The sequence below is a fragment of the Elephas maximus genome, chromosome 1 (assembly GCF_024166365.1).
Source record: "Elephas maximus indicus isolate mEleMax1 chromosome 1, mEleMax1 primary haplotype, whole genome shotgun sequence".
NCBI classification, from domain to species: Eukaryota; Metazoa; Chordata; class Mammalia; order Proboscidea; family Elephantidae; genus Elephas; species Elephas maximus.
The window spans coordinates 71627338-71652112 of record NC_064819.1 but is presented as its reverse complement, the minus strand read 5'-3'; the positions used below and the strand labels follow the sequence as shown (position 1 = coordinate 71652112).

General features: G+C 43.5%; 1 protein-coding gene across 9 annotated transcripts in view; it reads left to right on the top strand.

Annotated features, from left to right (window-relative positions):
- The window catches only part of RIPOR2 (RHO family interacting cell polarization regulator 2), a 301690-nt gene that overhangs the window by 161579 nt on the left and 115336 nt on the right, over positions 1-24775 (top strand). The window contains exon 1 of one of the 9 annotated variants that reach the window (XM_049885028.1): positions 7751-12348. The exons of the other annotated variants lie outside the window; for them this stretch is intronic. The gene's annotated coding sequence lies outside the window, so the exon portion shown is untranslated. Of the gene's footprint in view, positions 1-7750; positions 12349-24775 lie in introns of those variants that run through there. 9 annotated transcript variants of the gene reach the window in all.

Below are 24775 nucleotides of genomic sequence, written 5' to 3'. Positions count from 1 at the left end.
TTTTTGTTGCTATTAGTTGCTGTCTAGTTGGCTCTGACTCATGGTGACCTTACATGTAACAGAGTGAAGCTTTTCCAATTCTATGCTATCTTCATAATCGTTGGTATGTTTGTATCCATTGTTGTGGGGAGCCCTGCTGTTTTTAAATGTTATTTTTACCATTCAGGCTTCCAAACTGAGGGAAGGTAGCATAATAAAAAGAGCAAAATATCTTAACCTAGAAGTCTAGTTCAAGTCCTACCTACACTTACTAATTGTTTGACTTTAGGCAAGTTACCTAACCCCTCAGAAGCTTCATATTCCTTCTTCTTGGTGGTAATTATGATAATGAAGGTGGTGGTGGTGATGGTGATGGTGGTTGTGGCGGTCGTGATGATGGTGATAATTATGGTAGTGGTTGGTGGTGATGGTGGTGATAATTATGGTAGTGGTTGGTGGTGATGGTGGTGATAATTATGGTAGTGGTTGGTGGTGATGGTGGTGATAATTATGGTAGTGGTTGGTGGTGATGGTGGTGATAATTATGGTAGTGGTTGGTGGTGATGGTGATGATGATGATAATTATGGTGGTGATTGGTGGTGATGCTGGTGATGATGGTGGTAGTGGTTGTGATAATGATAATTACAGTAGTGGTGGTAGGATGATGATGATGATGATGATGATGATAGTGGTACCTACCTACCTGTTGCCACCGAGTCAATTCCGACTCATAGCGACCCTGTGATAGTGGTGGTGGTGGTGATGATAGTGATGGTGATAGTGGTGATGGTGGTAATAATGATGGTGATAGTTACAGGTGGTATTAATGGTGGTGGTGATGATTCTGATGATGCTGGTGGTGGTGGTAGTTAGGAATGATCATGGTGGTAATGCTAGTATGGTAGTGATGGCTGTGGTGTTGTTGGTGGTGGTGGTGGTTATGATTATGATAGTTAATGATAGTATGGTTGTGATGGTTGTGGCAGTGGTGGTGATAATGGTGGTGGTATTGATAGTGATGATGATTGCCCCCCTCAAAAAATTGCTGAGAGGTTGAAGGAGATAATATATAAGTTAAAATCATTAAGGGCTTATTAGGTAAATGTCATTTTTATTTTTTTATTAAACTGTGATTTTCTCAGCTGTCCCAGCCCCTCAAGCCCATACAACACTCCTCTTTGTCTACTCCCAACTTAGTCACAAACCAGGAAGAGCTGGCTTAATAAAAGATACAAGCTGATTAAAGCAAAGTTATTGGTACTCTTCACTTCGAATGCTTTCCTGGAAATAAAGAGGTCCCCTTTACAAGCCTGGCTGCTATTGGACCTCCACCAGGTGACCAAGACAGTACTCAGAATAACCCCTCTCCCTGTAAAATGTGTGTCAACTTGGCTAGGCCATGATTCCCAGTATTGTGTGTTTGTCCTCCGTTTTGTCATCTGGTGTAATTTTCCTATGTGTTTAAATCCTAGCCTCTATGATGTTAATGTGAAGCCCTGGTGGTGCAGTGATTAAGAGCTCAGCTACTAACCAAAAGAATGGCAGTTTGAATCCACCAGCTGCTCCTTGGAAACTCTGTGGGGCAGTTCTACTCTGTCCTACAGAGTTTCTGTGAGTCGGAATCGACTCAATAGCAATAGGTTTGGGTTTATGGTTTTACGATGTTAATGAGGCAGGATTAGAGGCAATTATGTTAATGAGGCAAGGCACAATCTACAGGATTAGGCTGTATCTTGAGTCGATCTCTTCTGAGATATAAAAGAGAGAAGCAAGCAGAGAGGAGAGGGACTGTCTACCACCAAGAAAGAAGAGCCAGGAGCAGAGCATCTTTTGGACTCGGGGTCCCTGTGCTGAGAGGCTCATAAACCAGGGGAAGACTGATGACAAGGACCTTCTCCAAGAGCCAACAGTGAAAGAAAGCCTTACACTATAGACTTCTAGCCTCCTAAACTGTGAGAGAATAAATTTCTCTTTGTTAAGTCTATCCACTTGTGGTTATTTCTGTTATAGCAGCACTAGGCAACTAGACTGTGAGAACCCCATTACTTAGCACAGAATAAGTGATTCTCTACCTATTTTCTGTTGTGTTAACCAACCTGGTCTCCCTCTAAGAATTTTTTGGGTATTAAAGAACAATATACACTATGGCAGTTTTGTTGTGGAGAGCCCCTTACCTTGATCAGGAATGCTGGATGTGGAGAATCTTTGTGCATATCTATAACAGTATACAGAACTTATTTCCTGGGTAAATATTTGGTTGTGTTAAACACACCATAGTTACTTGCCTCCCCAGACCACTTTTCAGGGCTCCATTGAAAAGGGAATCTGAGAAAGACGGGGCTTTCTATATTTGTTAAAACATTTCAGATTTAAAGATAGCACCCACTCATCTGGGGTCTTAAACGCTAGCAAGTGGCTATCTATTGGCCTCAACGCATCAATTGGCCTCAACACACCTGGATCAAAGGAGAGTGAAGAGCACCAAAGACACAAGGTAATTATGAGCCCAAAAGACAGAAAGGGCCTCATAAATGAAAGACTACATCAGCCTGAGACCAGAAGAACTAGCTGGTGCCTGGCTACAACCGATGACTGCCTTGACAGGGAACACAACAGAGAACCCCTGAGGGAGCAGGAGAGCAGTGGGATGCAGACCCCGAATTCTCATAAAAAGACCAGACTTAATGGTCTGACTGATTAGAAGGACCCCGGTGGTCATGGCTCCCAGACCTTCTGCTGGCACAGGACAGGAACCATTCCCAAAGCCAATTCTTCAGACAGGGATTGGACTGGACAATGGATGGAGAGGGATGCTGGTGAGGAGTGAGCTTCTTGGATCAGGTGGACACTTGAGACTATGTTGGCATCTCCTGCCTGGAGGGGAGATGAGAGGATAGAGGGGGTTAGAAGCTGACAAAATGGACATGAAAAAAGAGAGTGGAGGGAGGGAGTGGGCTGTCTCATCAGGGAGGGTGTAATTGGGAGTGTGTAGCAAGGTGTATATAAGTTTTTGTGTGAGGGACTGACTTGATTTGTAAACTTTCACTTAAAGCACAATAAAAATTATTAAAAAAAAAGATAGCACCACTGAAAATTTGAAAACTGTCTATCCATCTGTCTGTCTATTTATCTAACAGAATTTTAGGACAATAACTGAGATTTTAAACAAAGCCTCTACGATGCCCCCTCTAGTAATACTTTTGTTTTGATTTTTTCACTCCCATTGCTTTTTAAATATTTTTCTATGGTGAAACTTCCTGGCGGAAATCGTGATCATCTGTTTATGTGTATTTGTGCGTAAATATAGTAAAATGTGCACGCAGACATACAGGAGAACAGACATTCACTCAGTTGTTCACTAGTACTACATGTGGCAGGGAACAAGTTATAGGTTAACCCCCATGAACAAATTGACAAAAACTTATTGACCACCACTCAAAAATTATAACCAGGTTACATAACTTGTAAATTAGCTTGGAAACGGTACCAGCTATAGCATGGTAGACTGGGAATGGATCAGCCAGTCCTCCCCCCAACCCTGGAAAGACAACCAACTAAAGGAATCCCTTGACGGGAGCGGGGCGGGGAGCTAATGGTTAACATGGTTGCCTGCTAAATGAAAGCTTGGAGGTTCAGAAGACACCTCAGAAGAAAGGCGTGGCCATCGACTTCTGAAAAATCAGCCATGGAAAACCCTATGGAGCACAGGTCTACTCTGACACTCCCCTGGGTTTGCCATGAGTTGGAGAAGACTTGACAACTGGATTTTAGGGTTATTTTTTTAATGGTGGGTCGGAAGCATCATCTTCCATATGTGAATAAAACAACACATCTTATTATTTACTACATGGACTACAGTGTAAAGAAAGACAAGTCTCTCTTACATTGATGATATGCTCAGAAAAATTTTTATGCCTTTATCACCCACCAGGCAATGCTGAGAGATTTAGCAAACTGCACGCCGTGAGTCTGTGGCTCTCTGCAGTTATCTTGATCTAAGGCAGATCATTGCCTACAGGCCAAATCAGCCCTACCCCTGTTTTGTGTAGCCCACAAGATAAGGTTGGATTTTACAGATGAACATTGGTGATAGATTTGATGACCAGGAATACTAACCTTGAACCCTACTTAAGCAAAATACTATCCTAAAGGAAAAGAACTCTCTTCTTAAACCGTAACCCATTACCGTAGATTCAGACTCACAATGACCCTATACCAACCAAAGCAAACCTGTTACCATAGAGTCAAGTCCAACTCATAGCACCCATATAGGACAGAGTAGAACTGCCCCATAGTGTTTCTGAGGCTGTAAATCTTTATGGAAGCAGACTGCCCCATCTTTCTCCTGTGAAGCCACTGGTAGGTTCAAACCACTGACCTTTTGGTTAGCAGCCAAGTGCTGAATCACTTAGTAGACCTGTATTACAAAAAAAATTGTGCTCAGTTATTATTATTATCATTAGAATTATATTTTTAAAATGTGTATAAAAATATGTGGAAATTTGTTTTTTCTTCTCTTGGCCCACAAAGCCTAAATAAATTATTTACTGTCTAGCTCCTCACAGGAAAGGTCTGCTGATCCCTCTAGTTCGTCAACTTCCAAGTCATCTTGCCTCTTCAGGTCGTTGAGAGCTTCTTAATCCTCCTCCCCCTGGCCCTTTTCTTTTTCAAGTCTGGTAGTCGTGTTCTATCATTGTTCAAATTCCCTTTATAAGAGAATTTAAAAAAAAAAAAGCAGTTGCTCTGGAGTTGATTCTGACTTACGGCATTGCCAAGTGTGTCAGAGTGGAACTGTGCTCCACAGGGGTGCTCCACAGGGTTTTCAATGGCTGTTTTTCGGAAGTAGATCACCAGGGCTTTTCTTCTGAGGTGCCTCTAGGTGGACTTGAACTCCCAAACTTTCAGTTAGCAGTTGAGCATGTTAACCATTTAAGAGGATACATGCCACCGTACCTCATTACTCTATAATAACATTTGGAGCCCTGGTGGCACAGTGGTTAAGAGCTGTGGCTGCTAAACAAAAGTCAGCAGCTCAAATCCACCAGCCGCTCCTTGGAAATCCTTGAAGCAGTTCCACTCTGTCCTATGGATTTGCTACGAGTCAGAATCAACTTGGCGGCAACGGACTTTTGGTTGATAACCACTGATTTGAGAGTTTGATGGAAAATTAGTGGAATGTTCTGGGTGGAGGGGAGAGAAGATCATGTCATTTAAGGAGAGAAACACGGTAAGAGTACATTCTCCCAATCTGAGTATAGGTATCTTCTTGGACAATGAATTAGGTAAAAAGGTAGCACACAGTTGTCCAGGGTCCTTCCCACTTATACCTCTGCATCATTTCGAGGGGCTCCTCCCAATTCGATCTTTGGGTTCGCTTGCCTCTGAGATCTGAGTCCTTGGACCTACTTTTAATGAAGGGCTGATGTGCAAGTATGCCTTGGGACTATCATCCTGGCTTTTCCACCCACGCCATTCCAAGTCTCCCTAGTGACATGGGAATGACGGTGCCAGGCCTCAGGGAGCATCTCCCAAAGAAACCACCAATTGGAAAAACATTACCTTTATGCTGGGAGATTACATGGGATTAGCCAACTTTGATCATTCCAAAACAGTGTTGGCTCTTGTCCACAGCCCTGAATTCCATAAGGCAGACCAGCATGTGTCTGCTCAGCTTGCATGTTAATTCGAGAACAAGGAAGCCTTTTCAAAACAGCCCCAACAGGAGAGAGCTAAAGCACCACCACACACACCCATGCACACTCAGTGGGGGCCACTCAGCTCCCGGTTGCTAAGCACTGGAAGAAGCAGGAATGTTTAGCTTTATTAAGCATCTCTGAGCAGTTCTAACTTGCTAGAGGGGAAAATTTTTTTCGCTATTAAAAACAGTTAGGAACGGGTACACCAAAAAAACAGGAAGGACCAAGAAAGACTTCTTTCTCTTGAGCCATGTAAGACTCAAAAACCAGTTGCCATTGAGTTGATTCCGACTAACAGTGACCCCAAGTGTGTCAGAGCAGATCTGTGCTCCATACGAATGCTGATTTTTCAAAATAGATTGCCAGGCCTTTCTTCTAAAGCACCTCTGGGTGGACTCAAGCCTCCAGCCTTTTGGTTAGCAGTCGAGCACATTATCCATTTGTACCACCTGATTTACAATTTAACAACAACAACAAAAAATTCCTATCAAGTCAATTCTGACCCATAGCGACCCTATAGGACAGAGTGGAACTGCCCCATAGGATTTCCGAGGAGCAGCTGGTGGATTCGAACTGCTGACCTTTTGGTTCGCAGCCCAATGCTTAACCACTGCGCCATCTGGGCTCCATATATTTATCATAGGGAAATAAATTTCCATGTGCGATAGAAATGGCTCCTAGGCATGACTCTGGACATATCTGATAACATCTTAGAAAGACTGGTTTCCTCCTAACAGGATGTAGAAAGTTAGGTATGGGAATTCTTTACTAACTTCAGCCTAGCTGGGAACCGGTTTTAGGATCTCTGCATAAATGCTTTGAGATTAGCACTTATTGAACCCCCTCTAGAGAAGAATAACCTAATTAGTAGATGTGGCCCCCTGAGAAGCTTATGAACTATTTATTTAGAAACAGATGTATTTCTGTTGTTGTTGTTGCTACTTAAATATTCATTGTCTACCATATGCAAGATTCTATTTTATTCTGGCTCAGAGGCTGCAGTGGCAAATGCAGCTAACTCTCAGGCCTCCAGAAGTTATATTCTTTTTTTCTTTTTAATTATTGTAAAAACATATGAACATAAAAAAATTAAAATTCAGTGTATTTCAGGTGTACAATTTAGTGGTATCAATCAATCACGTCATGCAACCATCACCCCTAATTGTTGCTAAACGTTCTCTGACTATAAACAGAAACTGTTTCCTAAACAATGGCTCCCCCTTGCCTCCTCCCTTCCGCTCCTGGTAACCACAAATGAACTTTGGTCTCTATACATCTGTCTATTCTTATTATTTCATATCAGTGAGATTATACAATATTCGTCCTTTTGTGACTGACTTTTTTCACCCAGCATAATGTTTTCAAGGTTCATCCATGTTTTAGCATGTGTCTTAGTCATCTAGTGCTGCTATAACAGGAATACCACAGGTGGATGCCTCCAACAAACAGAAGTTTATTTTCTCACAGTCTAGTAGGCTAGAAGTCCAAATTCAGGATATCAGCTCCAGGGGAAGAATTTCTGTATCAGCTCTGGAGGAAGATCCTTGTCATCAATCTTTCCCTGGACTAGGAGCTTCTCTGAGCAGGAACCCTGGGTCCAAAGGACGTGATGCTCTACTCCTAGTGCTCCCTTCCTGGTGGTATGAGGTCCCGCCTCTCTGCTTTCTTCCCTTTCCTTTTATCTCTTGTAAGATAAAGTTGTGCAAGCCACACCCCAGGGAGACTCCCTTTACATTGGATCAGGGATGTGACCTGAGCAAGGGTGTTACATCCCACCCTAATCTTCTTTAACATAGTCTAATCTTGCCTCATTAACCACAGGCAGAGATTAGGATTTACAATACACAGGAAAATTATATCAATCACAAAATGGAGGACAAGCACACAATACGGGGAATCATGGCCTAACCAAGTTGACACAAGTTTTGGGGAGATGCAATTCAATTCATGATAGCATTTATCAGGACTTCGTTTCTCTTTATGGCTGAGTAACATTCTATTGCATGTATATACCACATTTTGTTTTCCATTCATCTATTGATGGGCATTTAGGTTGTTTCTATCTTTTCTTTTATCTTATGTATGGCTATTGTGAAGAGTGCTGTAGTGAACATTGTAGTATCTGTTTACATCGCCACTTTCAAGTCTCTTGGGTATATGCCTAGGAGTGGAATTGCTGGGTCATGTGGTAGCTCTATGTTTAACTTTTTGAGGGAATGCCAAATTGTTTATCGTGGAGTTATATTCTAGTAGAAGGAGACAGACAATAGACAAACAAACAAGTAAAAATATGTGTGTCAGCTGGAGATAAGTTCTACGGGGGAAAGTAAAGAGGGGTGAGAGGGATAAGGCTTAGTGGTCAGGGAAGGCTTCACTGATAAATGGCCAGAGACTTGAAGGAAGTGAAGGACTGACGATGTGGACGTCTGGGGGAGAGTGTTCCAGGAATAGCAAGGAGGCCAGTGTGGCTGGAGGCAAGTATGAACAAGACTGAGCCATAGATTAGATGCAAGAAGTTTCTTGGGGGAGGGAAGATCCAGATCCTGTAAGGTCTTATAGGCCATTGTAAGGACTTCAGTTTATACTCTATGTGAGATAGGGAGCATCTCACTGTTTACCAAAGTGACATAATCAAAATTGCCTTTCAAAAAGAGCATTCTGATTGTTTCGAGAACAAAGATAGGGGAGTAAAGGGCAAAACCAGGGAGGCCAGGTTGGAGACTATTGCAGTAATCCAGAAGAGAGTTGGTGGGGATCTTATCAGGCCTGATACCAGCAAATCCATAAGACTTGCTGATAGATCAAATACTAAGGGTGTCTTAGTCATCTAGTGCTGCTGTAACAGAAATACCACAAGTGGATGCTTTAACGAAGAAAAATTTATTCTCTCACAGTCTAGTAGGTTACAAGTCCATATTCAAGCCGCCAGCTCCAGGGAAGGCTTTCTCTCTCTGTCACCTCTGGAGGAAGGTCTCTATCATCAATTTTTCCCCAGTTGAAAGCTTCTCAGACTCAGGGACCTTAGATACAAAGGACACACTCTGCTCCTGGTGCTGTTTTCTTGGTGGTATGAGGTCCCCATGTCTCTCTGCTCACTTCTCTCTGTTATATCTCAAAAGAGATTGGCTTAACACGGTATCCAATGTTGTAGATCTCATCCATATAACTGCCTCTAATCCATCTCATTGCATCATAGTGATAGGGTTTACAACACATAGGGAAATCACATCAGATGACACAATGGTAGACAATCATATAATACTGGGAATCATGACCTAGCCAAGTTGGCAGATGTTTTGGGGGGATACACAATTCAATCCATGACAAGGGGTAAGAAGGAAAAGTAGCCAAGGATGACTCCACGGCTTTGCTCTAAGCATCTGGAAGGATGACATTGCTCTTTGTACTGAGATGAGGAAGACTGCAGGAGTAGCAGGTTTGGGCATAGGGGCTGTTGCTATGGTAGGTCCTCAGGAGTTCCGTTTTGGGCAGTTAAGTTTGTAGTATACCTATAAATAGTAGATGTCTTAATGAAGTTCCGTTTCAAGTACCCAGAATAGTAGGTACTCAAATCTGTTGAAATGTTGACTATAAAGCTGCATGTAAACAAATGAACATTATTCACAGATTTACAACCAGTTCATGGGGATTGGACTACATAACTACTTTTGCTAACTTCTGTCAGGTTGACTCTGACTCATAGTGACCTTATGTACAACGGAATGAAACATTGCCTGGTCCTGTGTTAGCCTCACAATTGTAGGCGTGTTCAAGTCCATTGTTGCAGATATTGTGCCAGTCTGTCTCACCGAGGATCTCCCTCACTCTTGGTGGCCCCCTACTTCAAACATGGCCTCCTTTTCTAGCGATTGGCCCCTGCTGATGACGTGCCCAAAGCAAGCCAGTCAGACAAAGTTCTGTCGTGATCCATAAGGCTTTCATTGACTAGTTTTTGGAAGTCAGTCACCACGGCTTTCTTCCTAGTCTCTCTTAGTCTGGAAGCTCTCCTGAAACCTGCCCGCCATGGTTGACCCTGCTGGTATTGGAAATACCAGTGACATAGCTTCCAGCATCACAGCAACATGCAAGCCACCACAGTACTACGAACTGATAGGCTGGGGAATGAATACAACAGTTCGGGCTGTTCCACGAGACCAGAAGTTAAATAATACAATACAAACTGTTTGCAAACAGTAAAAAGAGATTAAAGGAAATATCAGAGAGGAAAAACTGGAATAATCTAAGCAGGCTTCTTGGCGGTGAGTCTTTGAAGGAGAGAACTTGACGTCCTGGGGAGCGCTGTGACGATATAATCGTGGAAAAGCACCTAAGAACTTTCCATCTTTACACAGCTTCCTGCATTTGCTGCTATGCACATCAAGTTAAGATGCTTGTGTGTCTTGCTCTTTTGCTCCAAGGCCATACAATCATAGAATCTCAGCTGGAAGAGACCTGAAGAAGTTTGTGCAGCACTGCTAACTGAAAGGTTAGAGATTCGAACCTACCAGCTGTTCCACGGGAGAAAGAAGTGGCAGCCAGCGTCCATAATTACAGCCTTGGAAACCTTATGGGGTAGTTCTACTCCGTCCTATAGAGTCGCTAAGAGTTGGAAACAACTCAATGAGTATTTTAATAGAAGATAGGCGAGGAGTCAAAACTCCCTCCTTTTCTTTCCTCTCCTAAGATTTATTGGCCTCCCTCAGTCACATGAGGTGCCCAAGTGGTGCAGCGGTTAAAGTGCTCAGCTGCTCACCAAGTGGGAAAAAGATGTGGCAGTCCGCTTCCATAAAGATTACAGCCTTGGAAACCCTATGGGGCAGTTCTACTCTGTCCTGCAAAGTCACAATGAGTCAGAATCCATTTGACAGCAGTGGGTTTTTTTTTTTTTTTGGTTTCTCAGTCACACCTCCATTGGACAGTCGATGACGAACACTCAAGGACGTTCTCTTTTAAGTCAAATCCCACAAGCTATGTCTTCAGTCACTTCTGTTTATTCTACTCGTAGGGAAAATTGTTCTCTGTTCCATAAGATAGTCTTTCATATCCTCAACAACCATTAAAAGAACCTGTTAACACATCAGTAGCTCTTCAAACACCGAAATAGCCAGTCAAATATTTGTATTCCACCAGGCACTTGAGTTGAATAATGCATGTATCTGCTGCTGACAAGGGGTGAGTGTATTCCGAGTGGTAAAGAGGCCCCACTGTCTGTGAATTAGGACATGAAATGCAGGGACACACAGCCTAACAGCTGTTGAATTTGAATTCCTCTGTGAGTGTAGCACCCGGGGCTGAGAGGCACTTCTCAGAGAAGCTTGTGTATGCTGTTCTAGAACCTTCCAATGCCCACTGGTGACCCTCATCCTGAATTGGCAGCCATCCTGGGTGCAGAGAACAAATAAGAGCAGGTGTTCCCATTTATCTTCTTCAAGTAGCCCCTCAAGGGTCCTTGGGGAAGGGTCAGTGCTGGAAGACCCTGAACTTAAAAGCCTTCCCTGCCCCCACTCTTACTCTCTTGCCAGCACCCAGCTGTTTCCACCTCCTGCTGCTGCTGCTAACAAAAACACAACTTGAATTCAAGGAAAGATCTCCAACATGGACTTCCTTGGAGAAGCCACTCTCTTTGGAGATTTGCTTAAACCAAAGCACTTGAATTCGTTATCATCACTGTGAAATTTCAACCTACGGCAGCCTTAGTGAGAATGACCTATTTTGAGCAGTAACAGCCGATAGCACTTTCGTGGCGTGAATAATTTATTAGGTGCAAGCACTGTCAACACAGTGGTATTACAGCAGCCTGGCTAATTATGGAGGGTGACAGCTCTCCGTCTTGCAGTCAGCGTCTCTCCGAAGCTGCCAGCGACATGGATTGTGTGTGAGCAGAAAAGGGAAGAGGGGCATTGGGGCCAGGGCCTGGCTCCTGCTACCAAAGAAGGCTTTGTGGGTGGAGCAAGCGGGGCTGCAGGACTCATATTTCCCCTTCACCTCTGCGAAGTGAGGCTGTCCAGGGCCCACGGGGAGGGATCTTGTATCCAGTGTCCTGGTTTTGCATAAAATGTGTGTTAGTAGGGGGAGGCTGAGGCTGTGAAAGGGCGACTTAGGAAGGAAAGAACCATTAGACCCTGAAGCTAGCAAGAACATCTAATGGTTGCCAGGCTTCACAGGGGAGGCCTGTGGCCTCTTTAACAGCAGCTGGATTCACTGCCCAGGAGCAGGAATATGAGACCTGATAAGACACAGGAAAAGAGCACACAGCCAGGAGGGACCTCAGTTATGGCTTCAGAATTTGTCCCCCTGTATTTCAAACAGAGCCCTGGTGGCACAGTGGTTAAGAGCTCAGCTGCTAACCAAAAAGGTCAGCAGTTCAAATCCACCAACTGCTCCTTGAAAACCCTAGGGGGCAGTTCTACTCTGTCCTATAGGGTTACTATGAGTTGGAATCAATTAAATGGCAACAGGTTTAGCTTTGGGGCTTTGGTCAGTGTATCAGTCAGGGCACTGCAGAAAGCTGATGGCACTCTCAAATGCAAATAATTCAAGGAGGGTTTATTTATAAAGGAGTCCCTGGGTGGTATGAAAGGATGGAGGTTCATCTTGGAAGAAAGGCCTGGTGACTACTTCCAAAAATCAGCCATTGAAAACCCTATGGAGCACAATTCTACTTGGACACACGTGAGTTCACTATAAGTCAGAATCTACTTGACAGCAACTGATTGGTTTTATTTATAAAGACATTAATTACAAAGGTATGGGTGGAGTGTGGGGGAAAGAGAAGGACTCAAGGGGTTAGCAGCAGCAGCACTCCCCCCACTGTTGTGCCCAAAGGAGGAGAGAGGGCAAGGCTGCCAGAATCTGCAAGGAGACAGCTATATAGAGAGGAACAGTCATCGTTTTTTTTTTTATTGTACTTTAGATGAGGGTTTACACAGCAAACTAGTTTCTCATTAAACAATTAATATACATACTGTTTTGTGCCAACCCCACAACATGCCAACACTCTCCTCTTCTTCACCTTGGGTTCCCTGTTACCAGATTTCCTGTCCCCTCCTGCCTTCTTATCCTTGCCCATGGGCTGGTGTGCCCCTTTAGTCTTGTTTTGTTTTATGGGCCTGTCTAATCTTTGGCTGAAGGGTGACCCTCAGGAGTAACTTCATTACTGAGCTAAAAGGGTGTCTGGCAGCCATACTCTTGGGGTTTCTCCAATTTCTGTCAGACCAGTAAGTCTAGCCTTTGTGGGGGGGGAGCTAGAATTTTATTCCACATTTTTCTCCAGGTCTGTTGGGGACCCTCTATTGTGATCTCTGTCAGAGTGGTCAGTGGTGGTAGCTGGACACCATCTAGTTGTACTAGACTCAGTCTGGTGGAGGCTGTGGTAGCTGTGGTCCATTAGTCCTTTGGACTAACCTTTCCCTGTGTCTTTGGTTTTCTTCTTTCTCCCTTGGAGCAGTCATCTTTTATGGAGGGACACAGATAGCCCAAGGTGACCTCACAGAGGGAAGCAGGGGGTGAACATCCTGACATCACTCCCCTTCCCTTCTCTCATTTTTGATGGGACTCCCCATTGGCCAAACTCAAGTGGACATCAGAGAGCAGGGAGGCTGTTGACATGATCCCTACTGGTGAGCCACCAGGGTAGAGAGCAGGATGGAGAAAGATGGAGACGGCCCAGGGAGGGACAATGTGGAATATGCTGCCAGCCAGGAGCTGCATCAGGCCCAGGAATACAATGACAAATAAATCACCCTGAGTCCCTGCCTTGGAGAATCTTACACACAAGTCCCTTCTTTAACTGTTTCTCCTAATAATGAGAGAAAAGGGAAGGAATTTATTATGAAAAGGAAAACCAACTTAGAACCTTAAAAAAAACCTACATATGAAGTACCGGCACTGTGCTTACATATAGATATTGATCATTTCCAATCGCTTTTGCATTTGTTTTGAATTATTTTATACTTTTTTTCATATCATTGTGCAATAAGTACTTATCAAGTTAAATGTATGCTGTTAACCTTCAGCCTATAGGTTCATAGCTAAAGGAATTTGTAAAGTTAACATTCAGCCAAGATTTTGGCAGTCTAGATCAGTAGTTCTCAAAATGTGGTATGAGGACCCCTGGAGTTCCCTCAAGACACTTTCAGGGGTCCCCAAGGTGCCCAGTAATTTTTAAGAGTATAAAGGGATTTTGGGACCAAAAAAGTTTGAAAACTGCTGGTCTAGATTGGAAAACCCTGGTGGCATAGTGGTTAAGAGCTATAGCTGCTAACCAAAAGTTCGGCAGTTCAAATCCACCAGGCACTCCTTGGGAACTCTATGGGGCAGTTCTACTCTGTCCTATAGGGTTGCTAGGAGTCGGAATTGACTTGATGGCAGTGGGTTTGGTTTTTTTGTTGGTCTAGATTATGTTATCACAGAAAATGACATCTATATGTAATACGATAACACTGTATGAGAAATTCAATGTCAAGTTTCTGGGCAGAAGGGGAGTGCTTGCTACAGTTGGGCATATTTTATTTCCTATCAGCTTTGAACATTCTGCTATCTTCTACCATGCAGCCTTCCAGGGCACTGGGTGCTGAACTAGAAGTGGAGATGGAGGTGGGGCTCAGGCCTGAGGTTGTTTGCCTGAGTGCATAGGCTGGACCTCAGCACCGGAACCTTCATTCCTGGGACATACTAACCTGCTAGGGTGTTGGCCAAACAAGTTTCCCATTGTGCAAGCAGATATGTGTGACAGTGGTAAGGAAACAGTCTGCGATGTCTGCTCCCTTGAGGATGTTATCATCAGTACCAGACACAGGCAAAGGAAAATGGGGTCTTGCTCCTAGCAGTTCAGAAGCCAGCGAGCAAGACTCAGCTGTCATTGTCAGGTTGAAACATTCTCTTATAAATACAGCTCTAATGCCAATAATTGCAACCATGTTATGTTCCTTTTCCAGGGGAAACGGTGACAGGAGCCAGCAGGGACAGTGCATGTTCTTAATCCTCATTCAGTCAGTATTTGTTGACCGTCTTCCACACTCATTAACAGCGGGGTAACTATTCTCTGTCGTTGTTAGTTGCTGTCGAGTTGGTTCCAACTCATGGCGACCCCATGTATGTATGCAGAGTAGAATTGCTTGATAGGGTATTCAAGGCTGTGTCCTTTCAGAAGCAGATCACCAGCCTGTCTTCCCAGACGCCTCTGGGTGGGTTTGAACCACCAACCCCTTTCAGTGGTACAAGTGCCCAACCATTTGCGCCCCAGGGAGTCCTTACTGTACTCTAGGTTACACAAAGCATAGTTCCTGACATCAAGGAGCTTATAAAGTAGTGCAGAGAAGTATACCAAATATCTGCACAGAAGGAAGGTTTGTGATTGAGTCTGTATTCAGGGGACACACTACTGGCAGGAGTGGAGACGAGCACGCGTGTACAGCAGACACAGCCACGGAAGGTATCCTGAAGGAGGTATTGTCAGTGCAGGGCCTTACAGGCCAGGCAGAATTTTTAGAAACAAACATCAGAAGTAGGAGGGAGAGCTATGGGCAAGGCCTCAGCAGAGAGTTTCCAGGCAGTAGGAATGGCCTGAGCAAAAAGTTGGGAGCAAGAATTGTCAAATGTTAGAGCCAGAAGGAAGCTTGACAATCAAGTTTTCTGTTTACAGATAAAGACACTGAGGTCCACAAAAGTTGAGATTGACCCTGAGTTCTGAAGTATGAGAAAGAGAATTAAACCCAAGTGTCTTTGTCATCTAGTGCTGCTATAACAGAAATAGCACAAGTGGATGGCTTTAACAAACAGAAGTTTATTCTCTCACAGACTAGTAGGTTACATACAAGTCCAAATGCAGGGCATCAGCTCCAGGGGAAGGCTTCTCTCTCGGCTCTGGAGAAAGGTCTTTCTCATCAAGCTTCCCCTGGTCGAGGAGCTTCTCCGGTGCAGGGACCCCAGATCCAAAGGACGCGCTCTGCTCCTGGTGCTGTTTTCTCAGTGGTTTGAGGTCTCCAACTCTCTGCTTGCTTCCCTTTCCTTTATATCTCAAGAGATTGCCTCAAGCCACAATCCAATCTTGTAGGTTGAGTCCTGCCTCACTAATACAACTGCTGCCCATCTTCGCTTAGTAACATAGAGGCAGGATTTACAACATATAGGAAAATCACACAATATGGGGAATCATGGCCCAGCCCAATTGATACACACATTTTCTGGGGGACATAATTCAATCCATGACACCAAGTGTCTTGACTTTTTGTCTTAGACTCTTTCCAGGGCTGTTCCTTGGACACCGAACATGGCAGGAAGAGGCAGCATTCAGGGCCTGCGTTGCAGAGAAGTGGGGGTGTAGCTGGAAAGGTGTCCATAGTGCTGAGGGGGATGGACACCTGTTTGGACCTTACATAGATTGCATTTCCCAAAGCGTGTTCTGAGACAACTTTACTGGAACCATCCATGGGCTTGTTAAAATGACTGAACTGGAATGGGAAGGGCATGACCTGAGAAGCCACATTTTAAGGTCCCTCCCAGAGTGATTCTTGTTTTTTATGATTGTGGTAAATATACATGTAACAAAATATTTACCATTGCCATTTCAACATTCTTTTCTTCTTTCTGTAGTTTAATTTTTTTATTGCAGTAAATATATATGTAACAAACCATTTGGCTTTTCAACATTCTTCACGTGTACAAATTCAGTGACATTACTGACATTTATGATGTTATTTAACCATCACCATGGTTTTCTGTCACCCTTAACAGAAGATTAGTGTCCCCTAAGCAGTGAGTTCCCTTTTCCCCCTCCCTCTCTCTCACCCCTGGTAACCACTAACAAACTTTAGTCTCATTTGCCTGTTGTAGATATTAATAGAAGTGAGATCATATAATGTTTGTCCTCTTGTGACTGACATATTTCACTCAGCATGATGCTTTCAAAGTTCATCCATGTTGCAGCATGTATTAAGGCTTCATTTCTCTTTATGGCTCAATAATATTCCCTTGTATGAATGCACCAGAGTGATTCTTACATACTCCATAAATTAGAAAATTGAAAGTAAAGAAAAAGAGAGAGAGAGAGACTGGTCAGATGGGCAAATAGAGAATTCAATGGATGTGAGCAAGGTGGAAGGTAAAGACTTATAGAGCAGAAAGGAGTTCAAGGATTTTAGAATCCTTGAACCCCTTTCATGGTCTGACCATGCCTTTGGGTGCCTAAATGAGTATAGAGGAAGGTCATAAGAGCAGGGAAGGAGCTCAGAATCAGGGTTAGATGTGCTATCCGCATGGATATTAAACATCACAGTTACAAAGAGAGATCAGATCTCAGTTGTATCTGGTGCCTCTCTCCAAATCTGAATGAGGGAGGGTCCTTCAGCATTTCTGGTGGGAAGGTCAAGATGAGCAAAAGAACTGACCAGTGATTGTGGAGAAGGTCGCTGAAACTCATTTCCTTTCTGTTGTCCTGGGTAGAGCATAGGTCTACATGTCCACCATACAGGTTAAGGGTAGTCAACTAAGGTAGTCAACTAGACCAAGAGAAGCCAGAATCCACCAGTGTCATAGGCGGAAGGTATATATAGAAATAAAAATGGGTAGGGGTCCCTAGATGTAACTGATAACTGTGAGAGGACCTTCCAGTTAGAGCACCTGGTTCATCGTGGCAGTGGGTCTTCAGGTATGTTCTGAGTTTCGTGTTACGAATCTGAACCTCTCAATCAGGAAACTAAATGGGCTGCATTTCAGATGCTCTTCTACATTCTTCTGATGAACTGTGCAGTCACTAGGATTGACTGGTGGAGAAAGAACAATTGGCTGGCTTGGGTGATTCTCTTCTCTAAGCAAAAAGTAGCTAAAAAAAATGTCCATGAGAGGAGAGCAGGGTTAAAAAAGGCCATTTTCAGTACTGTTGAAATTCAAACACCCTGTTTTCTGGTACCAAAAATAATAACAGTGCCTATAAACCCTGTATTTCCTCTTTCATAGCATTCATCTGACTTATTTATGGCTATTCTCATCCCTAAACCTTTCTCACCACTGGACTCCACAAAGTAGAGTTTACCTCTGTGTCTCCCACCCTTAGCGGAGTGTCTGACACCTGCGTACACAATAAAATTATTTGTTTAAATAATAGCTATCACTTGTGCTTAGGGGTGTTTCCAATTAAAACTGATGAGGAGAAAAAAAAAAAAAACTTGTGTTAAACCGTTTCTTATTTGGAAGGAACCATTTCCTTTCCACTGGCATGAAATAGCAATGTAAGAATTTCACAATATTTTCATAGTACCCCAACCCCAGTGTCTGACAAACTGTGGGCTTCTCCGTTTTCGTAGATGAGGTCACAAGGGCTCGGTAAAGTTTGGGGGATGAAAGAATTCTGTTTAGGCAGATGTTAGTCGCCGCTGAGTCATCTCCGACTCATGGCAACTGCGTGTATAACAGTATGAAATGCTGCCCAGTCCTGCACCATCTTCATGATCATTGGTAATCAGACAATGTTTTGTTGTGATCCACAGGGTTTTCACTGGCTAATTCTCAGAAGTAGATTGCCAGGCCTTTCTTCCTAGTCTGTCTTAGTCTAGAAGTTCTGCTGAAACCTGTCCACCGTGGGTGACCCTGATGGTATTTGAAATACTGGTGACATAGCTTCCAGCATCAGAGCCACATGCAAGTCACCACAGTATGACAAACAGACAGTGGTGGTAGGCAGTAATAGGGACCTAGAAGTAGCAAACAGCGTTATAACAGAAAGACTAAAGACAACAAAAACTTAACCACTTTGGAATGAAGACTTTCGCCACCACAGCAGAGGCATTGATTTAAAAGGCAGCGTGAAGAACTTTGGACTAAATGCCGGGATACCTCAGTTCTGGTGTTGGCTCATTACCTGGTGTGACCTCGGGCTAATCACTTAACTTCTCTGGGATTCTGCCCAGACAATACAGTATGAAGTGTGTCCTGGTTGTTTAGACCTGTGCTATCTGGTGCTTCTCTCATTCACCTGGTCTCTAGGAAGGCACTATGCTAGGAATATGGGGGCTACCAAGCCATCTAAGACAGAGCCCATTGCTGGAAGCTTCCAGTCTAACCAGGGAAACCAGGTCTGTATTGGGCTTTTCACCTTCCATACCCCACATCCTGTGCTCCCTTCCAAGAGAGCTAGCTCAAGGGGGGTTGCAGCTCATTGTACCCTCTTCATTCCTGTTCAGAGCTTTGCTCTGAATCCAGGATGCTGAGTGGGGCAACCTCAAGGCAAATCTAAAGGCACCAGCCTGGAGAGCTACACTACACTTCTCTCCATCCTCTGGCCTCCGGCTCTGTATATACACGCACACCCCCACATGTATCTACAAGCCTCAGCAAGATATCCCCCCAGCCCAAAAGGGGAAGTTGGTGGCTGGGGAGTGGAATGTGCTGTGGTGAAAAGGGCATTCAGTTTGGAACCACACCCCACTTAGAATATGAGCTTCACTTTTCTTTCTTTTCTTAATGGGAATCTTTAGACACATATCTCTTCAAAAATATACAGTGTATTTCAGATTGCTTGTGAACGTGAAATTCCATACAACTCTCTCCATCCAAAAAAAAAAAAAAAAATGTGTTTACCAGTCTGGCAAACCTGTAAGTCTGTCTTAATAGAGAAATTTTACTAAATTTGTTAGAGATTTTTGTGTGTGTGAAGTTTCACAGACTTGAGTATGTAATTCAGAGTTTGGGAACACCCAGTAAATTCCATTCCAGTTTTAATATAGGAAAGTTTTAAAAACCTTGTTAGATGTGGGTTCTGTGATTAGATGGCCTTACACACATATCTCTGTAAAAATACACAGTGTATTTATGAGTTCAGTTTGCACACATGAAGTTTTATACAACTCTCTGTTAAAGTATATTTCTATGAGTCTGGCAAACATGTAACACTCTCAAAATAGAAGTTATGCAAAATTCATTAGATATGGGTTTTTGTTTTTGTTGTTCAGCTTCGTTTCTGTAATCATAAACAAGTTACTTTCTCAACCTCTCAGAGCATCAGTTTCTTTACTTTCAAATAGGGACCAAAAACCAAACCAAACCCATTGCCATCCAGTAGATTCTGACCCTATAGGACAGAGTAGAACTGCCCCATGGGGTTTCCAAGGAGCAGCTGATGGATTCGAGCTGCCGACCTTTTGGTTAGCAGGCAATCTCTTAACCACTGCAACCACCAGGGCTCAAATAGGGACAGCATGGAAAAAGCAGATTATTACAGGCTTAAGAGAGGTAACGTCACTTAAGATGATGCAGCATGACTTACCTGCTCCCTCTTGTCATTCCTTGTCCCCTCCCATCCACCGTAAAGGTCATACACCATTCATACCAGTTCAGTTCCTGAGTCAGGAAGGTAATGGAGTTGGGAAATGAGGGAAATAGGAAGCCTACTTCTCTCTAGCCACCACCCATTTGTCAATTGGTCATACCGCGGTGGTTTGTGTGTTGCTAGGATGCTGGAAGCTCTGCCACCGGTATTTCAAATACCAGCAGGTTCATCCACAATGGACGGGTTTCAGCAGAGCTTCTTAACTAAGACTAAGAAGAAAGGCCTGGCAATCTACTTCTGAGAATTAGCCAGTGAGAACTTTATGGATTACAGAATATTGTCCAATATAGTGCTGGAAGATAAGCCCCTAGGTTGGACGCCACTCAAAATACACAATGGTCATCATAATGGACTCAAGCATACCAATGATTATAAAGATGGTACAGGACCAGGCAATGTTTCTTTCTGTTGTAAATGGGGTAGCCATGAGCTGGAGCCGACCTAACTGCAGCTCACAACAGCAACAACTTCTCTCTAGAGTGGATGTTAGGCCCTCCCTCCAGATGTTTGCTATGTGGCCTGTTAGCACAGATGCTAATCTGCAGTAGTTCCTTGCCCGTTTCTCTCACTGTGTATCTGCGTATCCCACTGCATATCTGTGCTGTTTCCCAGGTCTCTTTATCCAGAGTGAGGTAAACAGAGAAAAGTGTGGGATCATCAGGCTCCATGTAAGTAGCTATGATACAAGGTAGAAGGTGCCAAGCATCTGAGAGTCAGCTAAGGCATTATAGAAGTTCTGAAGTGGGAGGGCAGGGAGAGGGGCAAAGAATCTGTGAAAACTGAATGGAGAACATGGCTCCTTGGAAATGGAAAAAAATCTATTTGGATGACGAGAAACTGCACTGGACAAGACAAATAAAAAAACCATCGTAGGAGTCAAGAGGTGCTTCAGAAGGCTGGGGATATCCATCTTTTACTCAACAAATGGTTATTGAGCTCTTGCTCTGTGCTGGGGATAGAGTAAATATGACAGAAATGGCCCCGGCCCTTGTGAGCTCATAGTCTAGTGAAAGAGAAATAAAAAACAAGAAAAGGGCAAAGCCATTACATTTACAATCACTGTACAAAAGAAACAAACAAAAAAATTGTTGTCGTCGAGTCAATTCCTAGTCCTGGTGACCCCGTGTATGTCAGAGTTGAATTGTGCTCTACAGGGTTTCTAATGACTGGTTTTTTGGCAATAGGTCACCAGGTCTTTCTTCCAAGGTGTTTATGGATTGAATTTTAACCTCCAACGTTTTGGTTAGCAGCTGAGTACATCAACTGTTTGAACCACCCAGGAACTCATAAAAGCAACAGGGTGTTGAAAGACAATAATTGGGGGAAGGACGTACTTAAAGACGTGGATGGTCAGGAAAGACATCTTTGAATAGTGGGCTGGCTTGTTTAAGGAACTAAAAGGAGCCCCTTGTGATCTGAATTTAGTGGGCGGGAGGAGAGAGGCATGAGTGAGGTTGGAAGGCAGGCAGGGACGGCTGATGCGGGGTCTTGAAAGGTTTGGTATGGGTTTAGGTTTTATTCTAAGTGCAATTGGAGAACCAAAGCAGATTTTAAATAGGAGAATGGCCACAATACTGTATATATTTTTAAAAATCACTCTGCCTTCTGTGTGGATAATATTACTGAGTAACAAATTATCACAAACTTTGCAGTATAAAACAATACACATTTATTTGATAGTCTTTGGGTCAGGAGTCCAGGCACAGCTTAGCTGGGTTCTCTGCTTCAGGTCTCTCACAAGGCTGCAATCAAAGTTTTGGCCAGAGATGAGGTGTCATCTGAAGGTGCAACTGGGGAAGGATCTGCTTCCAGTCTCACATTGTTGTTGGCAGGATTCAGTTCCTTGTGGGTTGTTGGAATGAGGGCCTCAGTTCTTACTACTGGTTGACCAGAGGTCACCTTGGTTCCTTGTCACGTGGACTTTACCAGCATAGCAGCTTGTTTCATCAAAGTCAGCAAGGGAATCCACTAGCAAGATGGAAGTCAGAAACTTTTATAATCTAATCACAAAAGTGACATCCCTTCACATTTGCCATATTCTGTTGACTAGAAGTAAGTCACGAGGCCAGTCTACACTCGAAGGGAAGGAATTACACAAGTGTGTAAATATCAGGAGGCAGGAATCATTGGGGCCATCTTAAAGTCTGCTTGCCACAGTGGAGAATGGATTTTAGACAAGTACAAAGTACAGACAAGAAGCTGTAACTGAGATTCAGGCAAAAGATGAAGGATGCTTAGAGAAGGGTGATGCCAGTAGAGCAGGGAAGAGGTAACCAAGAATGAGATGTATTTTGGAGACAAAAACAATAGGGCTTCTTGGTGTGGGAGGATATAGGAGGCCAATTTTTAATTCTACTCTGCACGCATGGGGTCACCATGAATCAGAATTGACTCAACAGCAACCAACAACAATATCCAACCAAGAATTCCTGGGTGAATTTTTGTGTAATTCCTTCCCTTTGAGAAAAGGAAAAATCAATAATGACTTCCAGGTTTCTGGCTCCAGCTACTGGTTAGATATTAAAAAACGAGTTGCTGTTGAGTCAATTCCTACTCATGGCAACCCCACGTGTGCAGAGTAGAACTGCTCCACAGGGTTTTCAAGGCTGTGACCTTTCAGAAGCAGATCACTAGGCCTGTCTTCTGAGGCACCTCTGGGTGGGTTTGAACTACCAGCCTTTCAGCTAATAGTCAAGCATTTAACTATTTCCATCACCCAGGGACTCCTGGTTGGATATTAGTGTTGTATATTTTACTGAGATGATTAAGTCTAGGGGAGGAGGACCAGGTTTGGCATGTAGGAAGGAGAATCAAGAATTGGTGTGCAAGAAAACAAGCAGGAAGTTTTAGATAGATACTTGGCTATCTGATCTTAAAGTAGAGTTCTGGAATGGGAATTTAAATTTGGGAATCTTCAGCATATGAGTGTGACTTAAGGCCCTGGGGCTCTGGTGGCACAATGGTTAAGAGCTATGCTGCTAACCAAAAGGTCAGCAGTTTGAACCCACCAGTCACTCCTTGGAAACCCTATGGGGCAGTTCTACTCTATCCTATAGGGTCACTATCAGTCAGAATAGACTCCATAGCAATGGTTTTATGTGTGTGTGTGTGTGTGTGTGTGTGTGTGTGTGGAGGGCCTTGATTGCTAATCTAAGGATTTTATGCACACATCATCCCTAGAATCTCCACGTTTAGTCCTCCATAAAATATACCTTTACAACTAACTGCCTCCCCTCTCACCTGCCCCAATTCTAGCTCTCCTTCAAGGGAAAGACCCAGGTTCTGTCTCCTCCCTTCTGCTGGTCTGGCTTATTTGGTGAGGGGTACCATTCATTTGAAGGAGCTCTGGTGACAGTGGTTAAGTGCTTGGTTCTAACCAAAATATCGGCAGTTCGAATCACCAGCCCTGCAGGAGAAAGATGTGATAGTCTGCTTCCCTAAAGATTACAGCCTTGGAAACCCTATGGAGCAGTTCTACTCTGTCCTGTAGGGTGATGAGTCAGAATCAACTCGATGGCAATGGGTTACCATTTATTTGACTTAACTCTTACTTGACTTGTGATTTTACTGTTATTTTAAACAATATCATTCAGCTCCTACACCGTTAATCTTTTTATCTCCATTTTGGTTGTAAAATTTTTTTTGGTGGGGGAAGTTTTTTCTTTTTTTTTTTTCCTTCCTCCAAACAGAAATCAAATCTGTGTCCGTCAAGTTGACTCCAACTCATAACAACCCTACAGAAGAGAATAGAACTGCCCCATAGGGTTTCCAAGGGGCAGCTGGTGTCCCTTCCTCAGTTCTCCATATTTACGGTATGAATGGAGGTTCCAATAGCAGTTTTATTTATGACCATTTTAGTGGCTGCCAAGAGGAAAATGGATGGAGGAGATATGTAGCAGTTCAGACCTTTGTATCAGATTTATTTACCCCGGAATGTCTGGAAATCTCCAGAGAAGTGAAGAGGAAGTGAGAAAGGCAGTAAAGTAAGGAAGCTCCAGCAAAACCTGGTCTCGGCTATCAGGTATCAACCAAGCCATACAACAAGGATGAGTCCAGGTCAAGACTGAGGAGAAGAGCCAGGATCTGTGATGCAGTAAGGTAGTAGGGTCACCAAAGGCCCACGTTTTGCAGGTGTCAGAACGCAGCTTTTTCAAATATACCTAAAAGTTGATTAAACCGTGTCAGCTGGGACAAGTCACATTAATTCTCTTGAACCTTGGTTTCCTCATCCATAAAATGGGAATAATAATACCTAATAATACCTACAGCAGGATTATAGTCAGGAATAAATGATAGAATGCTTGTAAAAGACCTGTTCTCAAACCAAGGACAAAAGAAGATAGTCAATAAACTGTAGCATTTATCATTATAAGGTTGACTCAACTCAGCCAAACTCACAAGAACCCAACCCCAGTGCTATCGAGTCGATTCCAACTCACAAAAAAGATTCATGTATTGACCAGAATACCAATATAGAAAACATACAAAGAGTCACTTACCAGACATGTTCCTGTCACCTAGGTGACATTTTCTCCTCTCAAGAAATGTCTACATGTAAAGACTGAATGCCATCAGGAACTATTTAGTGGGCTTGAAAGCAGGCGTCTGGGAAAATCAAGCTGTAATGAAGGGCACAGACTCACAAACCACTGCTCAGGTCACCTCTCTTGGTCTAAGGCTGCCCAGAGCTTCCTCTTTGGTGCCCTTTCTAGGTATCGAGCAGACTGTGCTCCTTTGGTTAGGGTAACTTTCTTAGGCCAGTTATGATATGGTTGA